Source organism: Gorilla gorilla, chromosome 9 (assembly GCF_029281585.2).
Source record: "Gorilla gorilla gorilla isolate KB3781 chromosome 9, NHGRI_mGorGor1-v2.1_pri, whole genome shotgun sequence".
In the NCBI taxonomy this organism is placed as follows: Eukaryota; Metazoa; Chordata; class Mammalia; order Primates; family Hominidae; genus Gorilla; species Gorilla gorilla.
Genome location: NC_073233.2, coordinates 37,811,426 through 37,829,057, shown reverse-complemented (window position 1 = coordinate 37,829,057; position 17,632 = coordinate 37,811,426). Strand labels below are relative to the sequence as shown.

Genomic DNA, 17,632 nt, shown 5'->3' with positions numbered 1-17,632 from the left:
TTTTTTAAAAAACTGGAATAGGGAGTATATTTGTTTTTGGAGCACAGGAGATATTAGAAAGATAAACAGTTGCTATCCCAGCACATTTAGGCATTAATATGCTGATTTACTGAGTTTATATGAGGTTTGTTTTTTAATTTGAAAATTTATTTGCTTTTAACCTTTCTAAGTCAACAAATTTTACATTTGCATCTGGGAAAAAAATAAGCCAAGAGCTTTATGTAGTTTATTGCAGTGAGCACATCGTTGGAAATTGCCTTATAAACAAAGTATTTTAGAGGCCCGGAGAGAGGAATAGCTTTTTTTCAGGATAAATCAGAGATGCATAGGTTGTGGAAGTGCAAAATGATGCAACTCCTGTGGAATGCAAATTGGCAATTTCTAGAAAAAGACCAATGCATTTACGTCATCTCAGTACCAATTTTGGGAATTTATTACAGAAATTCTTGTGTGTACTTACAAAATAACATATGTATAGGAGTTTTCATTGTAGCTTTGTGTGTGGTAGCAAAAGATTGGAAATTCCTTAGTGTCTATAGGCAACGTGTTCGTTAAATGAACTGTGACAACTATACAATGAAATACTCTACAGCTGTTAAAAAAAAGTGGATTTTTTTCTATATGAACATTTGGAAAGTTTTTCACATACCATTGTTATTTGGAAAAAGCAGAATTCAAAACAATGTACAGTAAGGTACTTTTTGTGTAAATTGGGAGGGGAATAAAACCATATATTCATATTTGCTTATATTTACATAACAAAATCTGGAAGTTTATACAACATCTAAGTCTGTGGGGATGAAGAAGAAAACAGGGAAGATGGGACTTTTACTATATATATCTTTTAGATTAGTTTTAACTTTTGAATATGTTAGTATGTTAGTAGTTGAAAATAGTTTTATTTGTAAATCAAATGAGAGTGAAAGAAAGGGGTAAGCCTGCTATATTTACTGTAAAATTAGCTATTTTTATTCTATTTTCCCTAGAGCCTGACAGATAGTAAGCAGTGAATAAATAAATATTTGTTATACAAATTAAACAAACTATAATAATCTTTGGATGATCTTTCCTAGCTTATCTCTTAAAGCATCTTTTCAATATAAGAAAAAAAGTATTATAAATCATATTGATTCGAGTATGGAAACAAGGGAAATATTTAATTGGGAGATATGAGATGTATAGTTTATTATCAGATTATCATGAAGCTTTATTTAATGTGTAAGGTATTGTTATTAAAGAGTAAATTATATTTTAATTTCATTGAAAAAATGATAGTTTTCAAGGAATGCTATTAAATTAAGTTATACACATTCATGATTAACAAACTAACGCTTATGAAATTTGGGAGGAAGAGTGAAAACGGCAATCATGTATTCTGTATACTGCATTCTGTACCACTTTAGTTTCCCATATATAAAGGCAAATCTTCAGTCCTGAGACTATTTTAAAAGCTGTGTTATAATAGCAGTATCAGTTACTTCCAACACGAAGACTGGATATCTCTGAATACATGATTGAGATCAAGGGAAGATAATAGGGTGAATGTTATAAATGTCTTCCATTTATAAGCATCCAGGAAGTTAACTATGTAGTTGAAAATTTGGTTATTCAAATAGATACGGTAACAACCCTCAGTTTTCTCCCTTGGATTATATACATGTCAGTTCCTAAATTTCTTATGACAAGGATTTTGACTATCTTTATACATCTGTGTATTTTTATGTAAAAGTGCCTTCTTTAAAGAAAGCTACACATACAGAAAAGTGCACACTTTGTAAGTGGATAGCCTAATGAATTTTTTGCAAACCAAATACACCCATATAACCAGCACCCAGATAAAGTAAAAGAACATTGTCAGCACTCCAGAAGACACCTTCATGCACCCTTCCAGTCACTGTGTCCCCTCCCCCAACAAGGATAATCACTGCCTTGAATTTTAATAGCAGATTCATTTTTCTTGTTTTTGTATTATATATAGAAAATTATACAGTATAATTTTTTTGTGTCTGATTTCCTTTGTTCAACATAGTGTCTTAAGATTTATCTACATAGTTGTAGTTTTTTATTGCTGCATGTAGTTGTGAATATATAACTATTATTTATCCATTCTACTGTTAGTGGACGTTTGCGTAGTTTCTATATAATGCTATTATGAACATTCTAATATGTATTTCTTGAGTTACGTATCTACACATTTCTTTTGGTGATATATCTAGGAGCAAAATTACTGGTCAGCAACATATATATGTTCAGCTTTAAGCAACAATGGCAAACAGTTTTCTAAAATGTTTGTATCAGGGTATATTTATAGTATGCGAGAGAGTTCTAGTTGCTCCACGTGTTTCCAACACTCGTTTTTTTCCCCCCATCTTTTTCATTTTTCCAATTCTGGTGGGTACAAAGTAGTATACTGTAATGATTTTACTTTATATTTCCCCAATTAATGAAATTGAGTACCTTTTCATATGTATATTGGCTGTTTGGTTATTTTCTTCTGTGAAGTTCCGGTTCACTTCTTTGGCCCACTTTTCTGTTAGCCTGTCATTTCCTTTGATTTGTGGGAGTTCTTTATATATTCAAAATATGAGTTCTTCATTGATGATGGGTATTGCAACTATTTCTTCTTCTGTGAGGTTTGTCTTTTTACTCTCTTAATAGTGCTTTTAATGAACAGAAGTTTAAGTCTTTAAAGTAGTCTAGTTCATCATTTATGTTTAGTGCTTTTTAATTCTTGTTTAAGAAATATTTATCTACTTCAAGAATGTTTTACCTTCTTAGTTTTTCTTTAAAAGCATTTTTGCTTTACCTTTAGATTTAAAATTTCAGTCTGTATTTACATATTATGGAGTTTTGCAGTGCTTTTGGACTCAGTTTGTATCTGGAGACAGAAAAAATGAGGTGGACTTAGGCCGATGACCGTAATTATGTACTTTCTATAAAATACTCCCTTAAGAAAACGGTGTGTTTATTCATGTTCACCTTATATGCAGTTTTAATGTACTACTGTAGTTGTTTGTTAGTTTGCCTTTAAGGAGAGTCTACTAGAGTATTAAGGGAGGAATTTTGGGGTGAAGAGATAAATGTTATGATTTTTAATATTTTAAGCAATAGTATTCATAAATACGTTTATTCATGAAATACACAATTTTGTATTCACAGACACAATCCCTGTTACTTCATTGGGCATCATCTTTAAAGCTTAGGATTTTAAATATACCTTTTTTTTTAAATTGAGGGAAAAATTAGGTTTTAACTTTTGTCACCAAATCAAAATAAAATGCTATTTGAAAATTATTTTTATAAACTTCTTTTAAATTTTAAGTAAGATTTCTTCTGCAAGTTATGAACATTTATGAGGTCTTCAATTATTCTTTTTATTTTTCAAAAATGCATTCACTATATGTTCTGATTATGGGCTATGATGTTGTAGAAAAGTGTTTTTTGCATGCCCTGATATTTTAGTTTTTATCTTGTCCATAATGTATATTATTAACTTCATGATTATTATATTACTTAATTTTATATTTATATTTCCTAATGAAAGTAATTGCCTATTTAAAAGTGTTTTTTTTTGTCTCCTGTTACAGTGCTGAAATTAAAGAAAGGTGATTGTAATAACTCTTCACTAAGCATTTAGATATTTTTCACTGGCCAATTGCATTTTTTAGTTTAAAGCATCAAATTAAGTATTATTTTATCCTGGCTTTTATTTTAATTCATGCATTTAAAAACTGAAATTCAGATAAGAGATAGTTTGAAAATAAATTCAGTATATTATTTATGAGTGGAGCAACACATTAGCATTGGGTTCACAATAGATCATATCGCTTTATTCCATCTTACAAGCTTAGCAGCACAAACAGAATAATCAACATATTATTTGGCTGTCATCTGCTGAACAGAAACCAGAGATCACAAGGAGGTTTTCCCTAGCTGTGGTGATGGCCTTTTTGTTCCAAGCCCCCATCTGGGAGGGCCATGGTGTGTTATCATATGGAACGCGGGGTTTTCTGTAATCTGCTTAGCTGCACTGCAGTTTGAATCTTCATTCCATGTTTGTGTAATTTATAATTTTAATGAGACCATGGCTCTTGTGGGCTTTGAAATATATTAAAAGCTCTTTTGTGCATATGCTTTTGTTCTTGCTTAATAGGCTCAGTGTATTTAAAACTGATGAATTTTTATTCATGAATTTGGATGTCTGGAGATTAACTCAGACTGAATATCATTGCACTCATCTATTGATGGTTAGAAAGTTTTTTTGTTATTATTATTATTTTGCTTTTGTGTGTGTGTATGTGTAATGTCTATGTGATACTTGTAACCAGAAAAGGAATAAACCTACATAATTGTAAAAGGCTAAAAATAAGTAGCATGACTAGGTCATAAAAAATTGATTTAAATTTTATTCATCTTATTTATTGATACTCATATTTCCATTTCATCTTTAGCCTCAGTATTACAGATAGATATTATAAAGGAATGATTATGAAAAAGCAACTTTTAAAATGAGTTAGTACCTTAAGAACGTGTTTATATTAAAATCATATTCCAGTGTGTGACAAAGATAGACTTTGTGTTTTAGTTGTATACTATCAGTTGTCTAGTCATTCTAAATGAATAATTACATTTCCTGAATTAAATTATTTTCAGTTTTACTTATTTCTATAAACGCTTTTTATTAGAGGATTTTTTAAAAGAATTTCATTGATGATATGATCAAAAGACTAATAGAAAAGCAGCCTACTAATAATTTATAATGTTGACCTTTTTATTTTGTGAATATTCTGAAGTATACTAAATGTCTCAAATCTCTGTAGTTATTACTTAAATGTACTTTAAAAATTTGAATGTAACCAATTACAATAACACCATAGAAAAAAGTTCATCCCTTTCTAGATCCAAACATGTTTTTTGAAGTTGCTATCTTTTGAGCTCAATGAGGGAGTAACACAGACCTCACTAGTCTTTTATGAAATTGCTCAAGAGACAATTTTTTTTAAAACCTGTATTTACTGGACTAAAGCATTTTGTAACTACATCACATCATTCTTTTTTTATACATTGATGGTCAGCAATTTGGCAGGTCTTCTTTCACCACCATCCTTAAACTGAAAATATGAAGTAGAAGCTAAAATGACAGGATTTTATACTTTCTTTACTAAGCTTATCTACCAGATTTGACACTGGAATGTTTGTTCTTCCATAATTAAACCTCTGCTTCAGTATTTTTATTAGTTGCACCATTTCATTTGGCTTAGGAACATAGGAAAATATAAGACCTGCTAAAGTGGTGCTTTCCATTAGAAACATAATATGAATCACATAATCAACTATAACCAAAATATTTTCAATACGTAATCAATATAAACATTAACAAAATACTTTCCCTCTTTTGTATTAAGTCTTCAAAGTCCAATGTGTGTTTAATACTTATAGTACATCTCAATTTGGACTAGTCATCTTTTAAGTGGCCTCATAAGGCTAGTGGCCACCTTATTGAACAGTATAGTTCTAAAATATTACACAGTTTTAACAAATATCATAACAAAAATATGTACTTTTTACATTTCTGATTTTTCTAGTAATATCCTAGTCAAGGTAACCAAAGAATATTCATGTGCTATGTAGCTGAAATTACATAAAGTTTTTTATAGCACTGATACCATTGGTTTATATCTTTCTGTGTGATACAGAAAATCCAATTGTGTCACCTGACTTTTGAGTACTTATCAGACATTGTACAGATATGTTTAGAGAGATTGTGATGATGAGGCGATAATGACTAATGTAATAAATGTGGAGTGTTCTTCAAAAATTGTAGGCAAATCAAACTTGTCAAGTAAGCCATATTGCAAGTATACTTAGGAGTTTAGTTTTACAAGAATTCCATCGCAAATCTTAGTACTTTTTTTTTTTATATAAAACTTACAACGTCTTCACATCCTTAGATTTATTCTGGACAGATGTTTGTGTAAATGTGTATGAATCAGTCTTTTCATATAAATTTGCTTAGATAAGCTGGTGTAGCTGTTATGTCATGGGTGGAAGAAGCTGATTATAAAATATCATTTTCCTAATTTCTCTGGAATTCTATACATTTAAAATGTTCTGTACATATTTAAATGTGAGGAGAGATTTCTTCACTGATAACTATTTTAAAAATATATAGTTAAGAATTATAAAACCTTGAATTATAATTTATTTGAATTGATTCAAATATTTTAAAGTATAGTTATAAAATGATCAAGAAAATTTATATAAAATACAGTAGGCATACATATTTTATTTAAAATGGTCATACATAATTGACTTTGCACAAGTATGAGTTAGAGAAAACCATATTTATGAAATCTCTGAGTTTTTCACATTTTCTAAATTTCGAGGGCTATGACCTAATTTTATGTAATATCATTTTTAGTTATTAGCCAATGCCTGCTGTATTCTTGGACTCATATTTTTATTGACTACTCCCTGTGACTCCTGCGTTTAAAGTGTTGGCACAAAATGTTAAACTATTCTTTAAACAATACCTCTAGTTTCTTGGAGATGATAAATCCATCCATTGATTTCCTAATTTTATTATGTACACAGTCAATTGTAATCCAAGATTACAGCAAACAAGATGTTAATTTCTAGACATAATCTATGTACATTTCAATTACAGAGCATGATCGTTATAGAAGCACAGAATAAAAAAGAATAACATTTGTGCTATCCTCACAGGAGCTGTCAATAAAAGATGTAATAGGGGATTTAGAAATCTGGAAATGGCCAACTAATTTATGTGAATCTATTTTATTTCAGCTAGAAAGACCAAGCTCTTTTTCGTCTGCACTGCATATTGCAGAGCACAGGCTGTCTATACAAAACCAGGCGGCTGCATATGGATAGTCCCTTGATATCATTCACTTGCTGTGTAATCTTATTATGCAAAGTTCTAATCTTCACCTAGAATGAATGCCTCTGGGTCAGAATATAGTCATATCAGGGTTTTTGAGGTCATGTTTTGTGATCCTTAGCTTATTCTTCTAAGTAGGGCTGGGATTTAAAGGGTATTCCCCAGATACTAGCAGAGATAGACAGCAGAATCTGCTGCCTTTTTGGAAGACAAGACCAACATGAGGTCCCTGGTAGGATTAAACTTGATTTGTAGCTGTAGGATTTTTTAACAGATGTATTATTGGACAGGGAATAGGGGGCCACCAGCACAGCAAAACTGAATCACGACTGACATTCTCAGGGAGTTTGCTGCCGGCTAAAACAGCAGCTGCATGTGGATTTGACTTCTTTCAGGTGAAGCGACTTCCAGTCATTTGGAAAGGATGGGATGAAAAGGAACCTTAGTGATAATTTTGATGTCTGCAAGATTTAGTACCAGTGTAATGGGATTATCGGTAACACCTTCACTGCAGAAAAAGCCACCTGGCGCTATAACTGGCAGCAACTGAGAACTAATCCTTTCCCATCTCTTGGATGTCATTCATGAAGCTCAAAGCTATTTCTGCCCTGCTAACTGTGATTAATTTTATAAACAACAACAACAAAAAATCAGGTGATCAAGACAAAGAATATGCTCTTTATTATTTATAATATGTAACCTTATTTTAAGCTATATGACTTAAAATTATGCAAGACATATACAAACTAAGCTATATGATTCAAAATTTATTAAGCTATTGAAATAGAAAAGTTGATCAATGATGTCTTGGTTTTTTTAAATGAATGGCAAATTATTTACTATTGGTAACAATTCATATTTCAGATCAAATATTAATTTAAATACTTTTATATTCTTTTGGCTATAGAGCCACTATGAAATTAATCAAAATGTCTAGCTGTAAGGAATTGAAATAATTTGTTTCGTCATATGTTTTACCTGTTTTTGACTGCTTCAGTTGCTACTGATGAAATGCTTTTGGTGAATAAAACATAATCTGAAATATATAGACACCTATATTTTTTGTAATGAAGGTAATGCTAGCTGAAACTGCTGATGAAAGGGCTTTTGGTGAAATATATGATTTTAATATTTAGAAGTATAGAGTAAATAGGAATACTGAATGACTTATTTTTAAAAATCAGTGATTCTTAGTAACTTTTCCTTTAGATGGAGGTTTAGTTGTGTGCTTAAAAATCAGTGCATTAGTTAATTGATTTTTTTAGCTTTTATTTCAACTAAAAACTTTATCAAGTACTTTGGCTAGAGGTGTTAATTATTTTAATATTTTTCTCTAACACGATCCAATATAAACTGAGAGAAAATGAAGTGAAATTATCCCATCAGTCACCCAAACAGTATGCAACGTAACTGCCAAGACTAGAAAAGATAATTAGTGTTGTCAGTGTTATGATCTTAGAGTACTTAATTTTAAAATATTTATTCATAGAACTTGGATTTTATCTCATAGCTTTTTTGTTTAGTAGCTGTGTCTTTTAAAAAATAAATTATACAGCCTCCGTCTAAATGTTTTTAAACTTTTAACATTTTAACTAAATATAGGTAACTAAAGTATTTTCTTGAAATTATAAAAATAATTAAAATATAATCAATTTTATACCTGATGTACACCATTAATGTACTACCACCTCTGTTTATGTGTAGTATCTTTTATTCTTTTCCATATAAAGTCTTTACTAGAAAAGTCAGCAAATATAATAAATTTATACAGAGTTCCCGGGTTTGGTTTAACTGGTTCCAAGCTATTGTATTTCAAATTGTATTTCCAAACTTTTACCACATTTTGAATGAATGAATGAGAAAGCTTGCCAATATTTCCAGTAAACTGCATTGTGTTACTTTTATAAAGGACGACTTTTGCCTTCTATTTGTATGTTTGCTGTTTGGAAAAATTTTTATTTTATTATGATGAAAAAAGCTATCCATGAAGTAAATGGACTAAAATCTGTTTCTTACCCTCATAATAAAATTACTTATTTTAAATCTAAAATATTTGGTTTATGTGTAATTTCACGTTATTTTGCCAGGTAGGCTATTATCTCAGCATAACTTTCTGTGGTAGTTTGTAGTATTATATATTTATTTTTAAAAGTAGTTTTGCATTCAAAACAGAATTTGTCTGGAAGCTTTTATTAAACCTGGTCAGTATTTACTTTTTTACTTTTTATTCAGGTATTTACTGAACAGCTCTTGAGAGTTAGTATTTTTTCCTTCTCCATTCTAGAGGTCACTCTTATTTGTTTAGAGATGGTTATTTTCTTTCGAACGTCTCAAATAGACTAATCTGAGGTAAATTCAACATAAAACATAAGATCTTCTCAATGGTATACATTCTTTTCATAAAAATACAGGTTATTTGAATTTTAATATCTGTTGATAACTTATAAGAAATTTGGCTTATCTTAAGCTAGATACTAATTTGCAGCACAGGCAACTCATGATGTCAGTTAAGACTTAAGGGAATTATTTTTGGAGATAACAGAGTGGGATATACGATGAAATGAGAAGAAATTTTTTAGAAAGAATGATAAGTCAGGTATAACAAAAGAATAGGATGGGGCTGGGCATGGTGGCACCCGTCCCTCGTCCCAGACACTTGGGAGGCTGTAGTGGGAGGATTCTTTGAGCCCAGGAGTTGGAGGCTGATCTCTCTAAAAGCCGTTCATGAACTGTGGCACAGCGAGGGTTAGCCTATGATAATGCTAAATGATATTTCCTTTTGAATTAATATTCTTCCACTGTTACTCATACAACTGCTATATTTTGAAATAGATCATTTAATAGTTGTATTATTGGTGAATGAATGTGGATGTTTTGGTATTTTACTTTTTGGAAGGTGATGCTTTGTTATATTAAAATGATCAACTGCTTATTCTTTATAAACATAAGGTGAGTTTCAATTTTGGTTATATGTGAAAATGTAAAATTCAGAAAATACCAGTGGACTAATGAAATACATTGAAGTATTAGCATTATAATGTTTACTTGATGAAAATTTATAGAATTATCCCAAAGTTAACATTCACTTTAAAGATAATGAATGAGTAAATTTTGTCAAGTCTCTGAAAATATTGAGTATGAGTCGGTGGTCTTAAAGGACAGGATAAAGTCCTTTACTGGACTTCCTTCCTGGGAGCTTATTAAAACTATAGAATCTGCAGCTGGGTTCCCAGAGATTCTCTTTCATTAGCTCTGTGATGTAGGATGAGAATCATAGGAATCGCAGGGAGCCTGGGAATTTGGATGTTTAGTTTTTGATTTTGGTTGATATTAGGTTTTCATGTTATTTTGATGCTGCAGTCAAATTTGAAGCAGTATTCACTGCTTTAAACCTTAAAGTAATGGCAGTTATTTCCTCTGCTAATGAAACAAAATAAACAGGTTTGGTGTTTTTTTCTAATTCTTTTTGAGACAGGGTCTTGCTTTGTTGCCCAGGCTGGAGTGCAGTGGTAAGATCATGGCCCACCTCAGCCTTAACCTCCTGGGCTCAAGTAATCCTCCCAAGTAGCTGGGACTACAGGTGTGCACCTCATGCCCAGCTAATTTTTTAATTCAAAATAAACAGGTTTTAATAAAATCTTCATAGATTATGGGAGTATGAGTGCCTTGAGTTTGCAGTTTTAGAAAATAAAAATCTCTATACAAATCTTACAGTAGATTTAACACTTATGGATTTGAACAATTCATGAGCAGCCCTGAAGGTGATTTTGAAATGGCAGGAATTTGAATTACTTTGATGGAGACTCTGCTGTTTGAGAGTGAATTATTTAGCTATTGAGCAGAGTATACTACTCAGCATAATGAGTCTTTGTTGTTCTCTACTTGTCACAATAACTTCTACCTAGGATCTTAAGTGGACATATATCTCTCAGTTACTTTTTGTGCATCATTCTGTGGGGAAAATGGATTTTGTGTAAGTATTCTTGATTTTGAACATCTCCAAGGTCTCAGAAATGTCAAAATCTACTATTTTTTCTTGCCCAAATGAAGGTAAATGTGGCAAAACTATGATGTAATTTGTTTTCTCCTTCCCTATCTAACTTGTTTCTGCTCACCCTTTCTTAATGTGAACACTTCTTTAAATGCTAATTTATTCTCAAACTCTGTTCCTCTATCGGAACAAAAATACATTAATGACATTAAATCATTTCTGTGATTGCTTATACTTTAGAATGAATGAATTTATGTAAAACAATGGTCTTAATTAACATTTGACATATATATACATATATAATGTATTTACATACTTGTATAATGTGTATATATGTATTTTTCCTATTTCTGAAATGAAATGCTTTCTCTTTTCAAAGGAATTTCAGACCTGAACAATCAGGTGGACAACTTCTTGTGACTTTGGGTATTCTGAAATTACTGTAAGTCTACTTCAGTGATTGGATCCAAATCAGAATCTTAGAATTGGATGCCTATGCCCAGAAATTTCTGAAGATGGAGGAATCTCTAATTTCTTTTCAGCTTCTAAGGTTCACTCTGCTCAATCTTTTTAGCTGGTTTTAACATCAGTCCTACCTCTATCTTTCCTATGTGTCTCTATTCCCAGATGCCTATTTTATAGTATCCAAAAATTTTTTCATTTAAATTGAGAGGCAATATGGTGTAGTATTGGATGTTAGACCTAAACAGCTTCATTTTGAATTCTGGCCTGGCCTCTAATGAGCTGCATGACTTTGAATAGTTCCTTCATCTCTCTGCTCCTCAGTTTCTTTATCTGTAAAATGAGATATCTAAGGGGCCGGGCGCAGTGGCTCATGCCTGTAATCCCAGCACTTTGGGAGGCTGAGGCGGGCGGATCACGACGTCAGGAGATGAAGACCATCCTGGCTAACATGGTGAAATCCCGTCTCTACTAAAAATATAAAAAATGGCCGGGCTCAGTGGCTCACGCCTGTAATCCCAGCACTTTGGGAGGTCGAGGTGGGCGGATCACGAGGTCAGGAGATCGAGACTATCCTGGCTAACATGGTGAAACCCCGTCTCCAGTAAAAATACAAAAAATTAGCCAGGCGTGGTGGCAGGCGCCTGTAGTCCCAGTTACTTGGGAGGCTGAGGCAGGAGAATAGCATGAACCTGGGAGGCGGAGCTTGCAGTGAGCCAAGATTGCGCCACTGCACTCCAGCCTGGGCGACAGAGTGAGACTCCGTCTCAAAACAAACAAACAACAACAACAACAACAAAAATTAGCCGTGCGAGGTGGCGGGCGCCTGTAGTCCCAGCTACTTGGGAGGCTGAGGCAGGAGAATGGTGTGAACCCGGGAGGCAGAGATTGCAGTGAGCTGAGATTGCGCCACTGCACTCCAGCCTGGGCGACAGAGCGAGACTCCATCTCAAAAAAAAATAAATAAATAAAAAATAAAAGAGGTATCTAAGTTCTCATAGGGTTGTTTTAAGGATTAAATGAGTTAATATACGTAAATTAATGAAGAGGCTCTTAAAAGATTTCTGGGGAGGATCCTCCTATACTTCTTTTGCTGTATGACACAGTCACAATTTTTATGCTGCTTTTCACTTTTTCCCTAGCTTTTCTATTAATTATTTGAAAGAATATATAGGTTCCCCTTTAAAGAAATTGGTTCTCTACATTAATGACTCAGTTTTTTTAATGTAAATATGATAGGGAATTAAAAAAGTAACAGATTCTGAATTTTTTGGTGCCCAAGCTTCCCGATTTTTTTCACAGCACACATGGTACATGGTAAGTTATACAACACAAAGTAGCAAATGACTGGATAAATAGGGCTGCCCAAGGCTGGCAATAGCCATTGGTCACCAAGAGTTTAGAGCAGTCACTTGGAGAACTTGTTAAAATACGGATTGCTGAACAACGCTTCCTAAGTTTCTGATTCTAATAAGTCTTGTATTTGACCAAATCAGTTTCAAGATGATGCCATATTGATGCTGGTCTGAGGAACCACAGTTTAGTAATTACTAGTTTAATGTTCTGTATCCTGGTGTAGTAGGTAGAATAATGGCCCTCCAAAGATGTCTGCATCCTAATCTCCAGAACCTTTGAATATGTTGTCTTACATGGCAAACGAGACTTCACAGGTGTGATTAAATTAAGGATTTTGAGATCATTGTGAATTATCTAGTTGGGCTCAGTGTAATCACCAGGGTCCTTAAAAGAGTAAAAAGGAGGCAGGAGCTAGAGAGAAACAGACAGAGGAAGAAGTCACCATGGAATAATAGCCAGGGAGATTAAAGGCTTTGAGATTGAACAAAGGGGCAATGAGTAAAGGAATGTTAGTGCTTCTAGAAGTTGGGAAAGGCAAGGAAATGGATTCTCCCCTAAAGCCTTTAGAAAGAAACAGTCTTGATTTTTTAGCCCAGTGGTACCCATGTTAGACTTCTGACCTATCGACTGTAAGATTATAAATTTGTGTTGTTTTAAGCCACTAAGTTTATGGTAATTTGTTGGCACCAATGGAATATCTGTAACCAGTTCTGTTTACCAGTTCGCTTTGTGCTAAAAGTTCCCAGTCTCAGCTCATAAGAAAGAGTAAATAAAAACAAGAGGCAAGAGCTCCCTTATTTTTCTACCATCAAACTGACAAAACTACCAGTATGTTAACCCATATTTTTCTTCCCTTTTATTACATTGGAGGAAGTACCTAAACTTCTATCAAAACCCAATCTGTCGGCCTTTGTTTGATCCCATTCTCTATTGCCCTGTTTTTTTAAATTGAAGATATATATATAATTTAGCATCTAAATATATATATTTTAATTTAGCATCTTTAAGATGGAATACACTTCTTCAATGATTAGGAGAGACACAAGATAGAAATAATGGTTTTATTACTTACAGGTCCTGGATACATGACATACCTGGAGGCCATACACGGAGGTCAGGGAACACTTCAGAGGAAAGGAGAGGGAGAAAGATCCTCGGGTTAACACCTTCATTGAGATCTAGGGCCTTATCCAAACAGGTTTCTCACTGGGAGATTTTTCTTGAACACTTAATAATTGTGTACAGTTATGGTACAGTATGATTTTGATACATATGTACAGTGTATAATGATCAAATCAGAGTAATTAACATATCTATCACCTCAAACATTTATCCTTTCTCTATGTTGGGAATATTAAAAGTCTTATAGCTCTTTGAAAATATGCACTAAATTATTGTTAACTATAGTCACCCTGCAGTGCAATAGAACAGTAGAACTTATTTCTCCTATATAGCTGTAATTTTGCGTCTGTTAGCTAGTCCCTCCTTATCATGCCTCACACTTTCCAGCCTCTAATAATCACTATTCTATCTCCTTCTGTGAAATCAACTTTTTTAGCTTTCATGTATGAGTGAGAATATATGATATGTGTCTTTCTATGCCTGGCTTATTTCACTAACATAATTGTCCTCCAGGCTCATACATGTTGTCTTGTTTGACAGGATTTCATTGTTTTTTTGTGGCTGAATAGTATTCCATTGTGTATATATACCACATTTTCTTTATTCATTCATCTGTTGGACATGTAAGTTGATTCCATATCTTGCCTATTCTGAATAGTGCTGCAATAAACATAGGAGTGCAGACATCTCTTCAACATACTGATTTCCTTTCTCTTGGATATACACCCAGTAGTGGAATTGCTGGATCATATGGTAGTTCTATTTTTTAGTGTTCTTTTTTATATATGTTTTGTGTCCTGTAAAATATTTTTGTTATTGTCTTAAACAGCATCAGTATCTTTATCCAAATATATATGTATGTACTCTTCAGTTTTCTTCCTTCCTTCTTGGATTTGCCTGATTCTTTTTTTTTGTTTGTTTTTTGTTTTTTGTTTTCTGAGATGGAGTTTTGCTCTTGTTGCCCAGGCTGGAGTGCAATAGCGCTATCTCGGCTCACCGCAACCTCCACCTCCCGGGTTCAAGCGATTCTCCTGCCTCAGCCTCCTGAGCAGCTGGGATTACAGGCATGCGCTGCCACACCTGGCTAATTTTGTATTTTTAGTAGAGAAGGGGTTTCTCCTTGTTGGTTAGGCTGCTCTCGAACTCCCGACATCAGGTGATCTGCCCACCTTGGCCTCCCAAAGCGTTGGATTACAGGCATGAGCCACCACACCCAGCCCATTTGCCAAATTCTATCTGATAACATTTTGTTTTTGCCTGAATTATTCCTGTTAGCGTATATTTTATTACAGTTGTGCTGGCAAAAACATTCACAAAACTTGTTTTCTAAAAGTATTTTTATTTTTTTCTTTAGCTTTTGAGGTATATTTTCATCAGACATAGAATTATAGTTTGGTGATTTTCATACTTTAAAAATGCCATTTTATTTTATTCTGGTTTTAATTATTTCTTATGTAAAGGTAGCCATTCCATTTTGTTGAACAGACAAAATTGTTTCTTTGAAAATAAGGTAAATTTCTGAACAATTTTAAACTATTCTCATTGTCTTTTTCAGCATCTTGACTCTACTGTGCCTGGATGTAGCTGTGTGTTTTGTGTGTATCCTGTTCATGGTTTGTAGAATTTCTTGAGTTTGTGAGTTAAGGTCTTTCATCAGTTTGGAAAGTTATCTACCAATATTTCTTCAAAATATTGCTTCTGTCCTATTCTCTGTTCCTCTCCTTTAGGTCTCTGATTATATTAATACTGTTTCTCCTGGATTGCCTACCTGCTTTCCTCTTTGTCCTTCAGTCTTATTACTTTCTCCCAACTTCCATTCCAGTTCACTTGTCTCCTGTTAGGCTGAGCCTAGCAGGCAGAATCTGCTGGTATATTCATGTAATGCATTAATTTTAGTTATATTTTATTTTGTAGTATTGTGTTGTGTATAATTTCCATTTGATTTTTAATAGATTTTAGGTCACTGCTGAACTTTTATCTTTCCTTCTGTTTTTTTTTAATGTTAATCATAGTTATTTTAAAGTGTTCATATGTTAAGTGCAATACCTGAATCACCTGTTGCTCTCTTTCTGTTTTGTACTTTTTTTTCTCTTGGCTTTCAGTCATTTGATTCTATTTTATAATGTGCTTTGATTGAATGCAATCATTTAGTACTATTTTATAGCATGCTTATAATCTTTGATTGAATTAAACTAAAAACTGTAGTAGCCCAATTTTTTAAATGGGCAAGGTGTTTGAGTAGATATTTTTCAAAGAAGATATACAAATGATCAATAAACACATGAAAAAGGTGCTTATGAATATTTTATTGTTAAGGAAATGCAAATCAAAGCCACAATGAGATTCATACACACTGGGATGGCTACAATCAAAACATGGATGGTAACAAATGTTGGCAAGGATATGGAGAAATTGGAAACCTTATGCATTACTAGTAAAAATGTACAGTGGTGCAACTGCTTTGGAAAACAGTTTGGCCGTTCTTCAGAAAGTTAAATGCAGCATTATCTTTAATGGCATTTTCATCAGAGAAATCTTTTCTGACTCATCTTAAAGAAAGTATGCCTCACCCATTATTCTCTATCACTTTACTATATTTTTCTTTACAGAAATTACTTAATGTATTTATGTATTTATTTGTTTACTTTGTGTATCTATGATATCTGCCCCACTATACTATAAGCTGTATGAGAGAAGGCATCATGTTCACTATTGTATTCCCAGGGCTGAACACAGTATCTGGTACATAGTAGTAGCTCAATAAATATTTGTTGAATGAATGAAGTCACCCTTTTTTCCCCAAGTGTTTGTTTTTTAGAAGTTTTATTCTACAAAAAAAGCTGAAAAAAATAGTGCAATGCACATTTGTATACACTTCACTTGGATTTAACAGTGAACATTTGCCACATTTGCGTTCTATCTTCCTCCATATGTAATATATCCGTATGTGTGTATATATGTGTGTGTATCAATTTGTCTTCATCTCTCTGTATCCATGATTATTAGCAGTAGAAGTGAACCATATGAAAGGAAGTTGCAGTCATAGCATTTTTCTCAAAATAATTCCTTGTTTATCTCCTATGAACAAGGTCATTCTCCTACGTAGCATATTGTTAAGAAATTTAACACTGAAACAGTGATATATTTTTATGTACAATATTCAGATTTACCCAGTTGTCCCCATGTCTTTTATAGCTTTCTTTTTCCTTTTGCTCCAGGATCCAATTCAAGATTTCATATTGTGTTTGGTTGTCATGTCCTTCTATTTTCTTGTAATTGAAAATAGTACTTTTAGTATAATTTTTCCTTTCATTAAATTTATACTTTTTAAGTGTTCAAGCTGGTTGTCTTGTTGAATGTCTGCAATATGGATGTGTTTTGATTGTTCATGATCAGATTTAGGTTACACATTTTTGGCAAGAATGGTACACAGATGATGATGTACTTGTCATTCCATTGGTAAGAGGCTACATGATATCAGTATGCTGCTAAATTTGGTCATTGTGTTAAGTTAGTATTTACCAGATCTTCCCATTGGAAAGATACCTTGTTCCCTTTGTAAAAAAAAAAAAAAATTATCTACTTTGATACTTTTCAAATATCTTTTTGACCAACAATGTTTCACCCAGTATATTTTAGCATGTATCAATGGCCCTTGTCTGAGTCAATTATTACACTGGTGATAATTTTACCATTCCTTCTACATTTATTAGCTGTCATGTTTTGATGAAGAACTTTCCCTATTCCCAACACATGCATCTTTTTAAAAATTTCATTTTTAATTTAATGTGTTATCAATT

The 17,632-nt window shown here is 32.8% G+C and overlaps 1 protein-coding gene across 3 annotated transcripts in view; it reads left to right on the top strand.

Annotated features, from left to right (window-relative positions):
• The window catches only part of IMMP1L (inner mitochondrial membrane peptidase subunit 1), a 77,409-nt gene that overhangs the window by 24,590 nt on the left and 35,187 nt on the right, over window positions 1-17,632 (top strand). Inside the window, exon 1 of one of the 3 annotated variants that reach the window (XM_019037610.4) lies at window positions 15,393-15,445. The exons of the other annotated variants lie outside the window; for them this stretch is intronic. The gene's annotated coding sequence lies outside the window, so the exon portion shown is untranslated. Of the gene's footprint in view, window positions 1-15,392; window positions 15,446-17,632 lie in introns of those variants that run through there. 3 annotated transcript variants of the gene reach the window in all.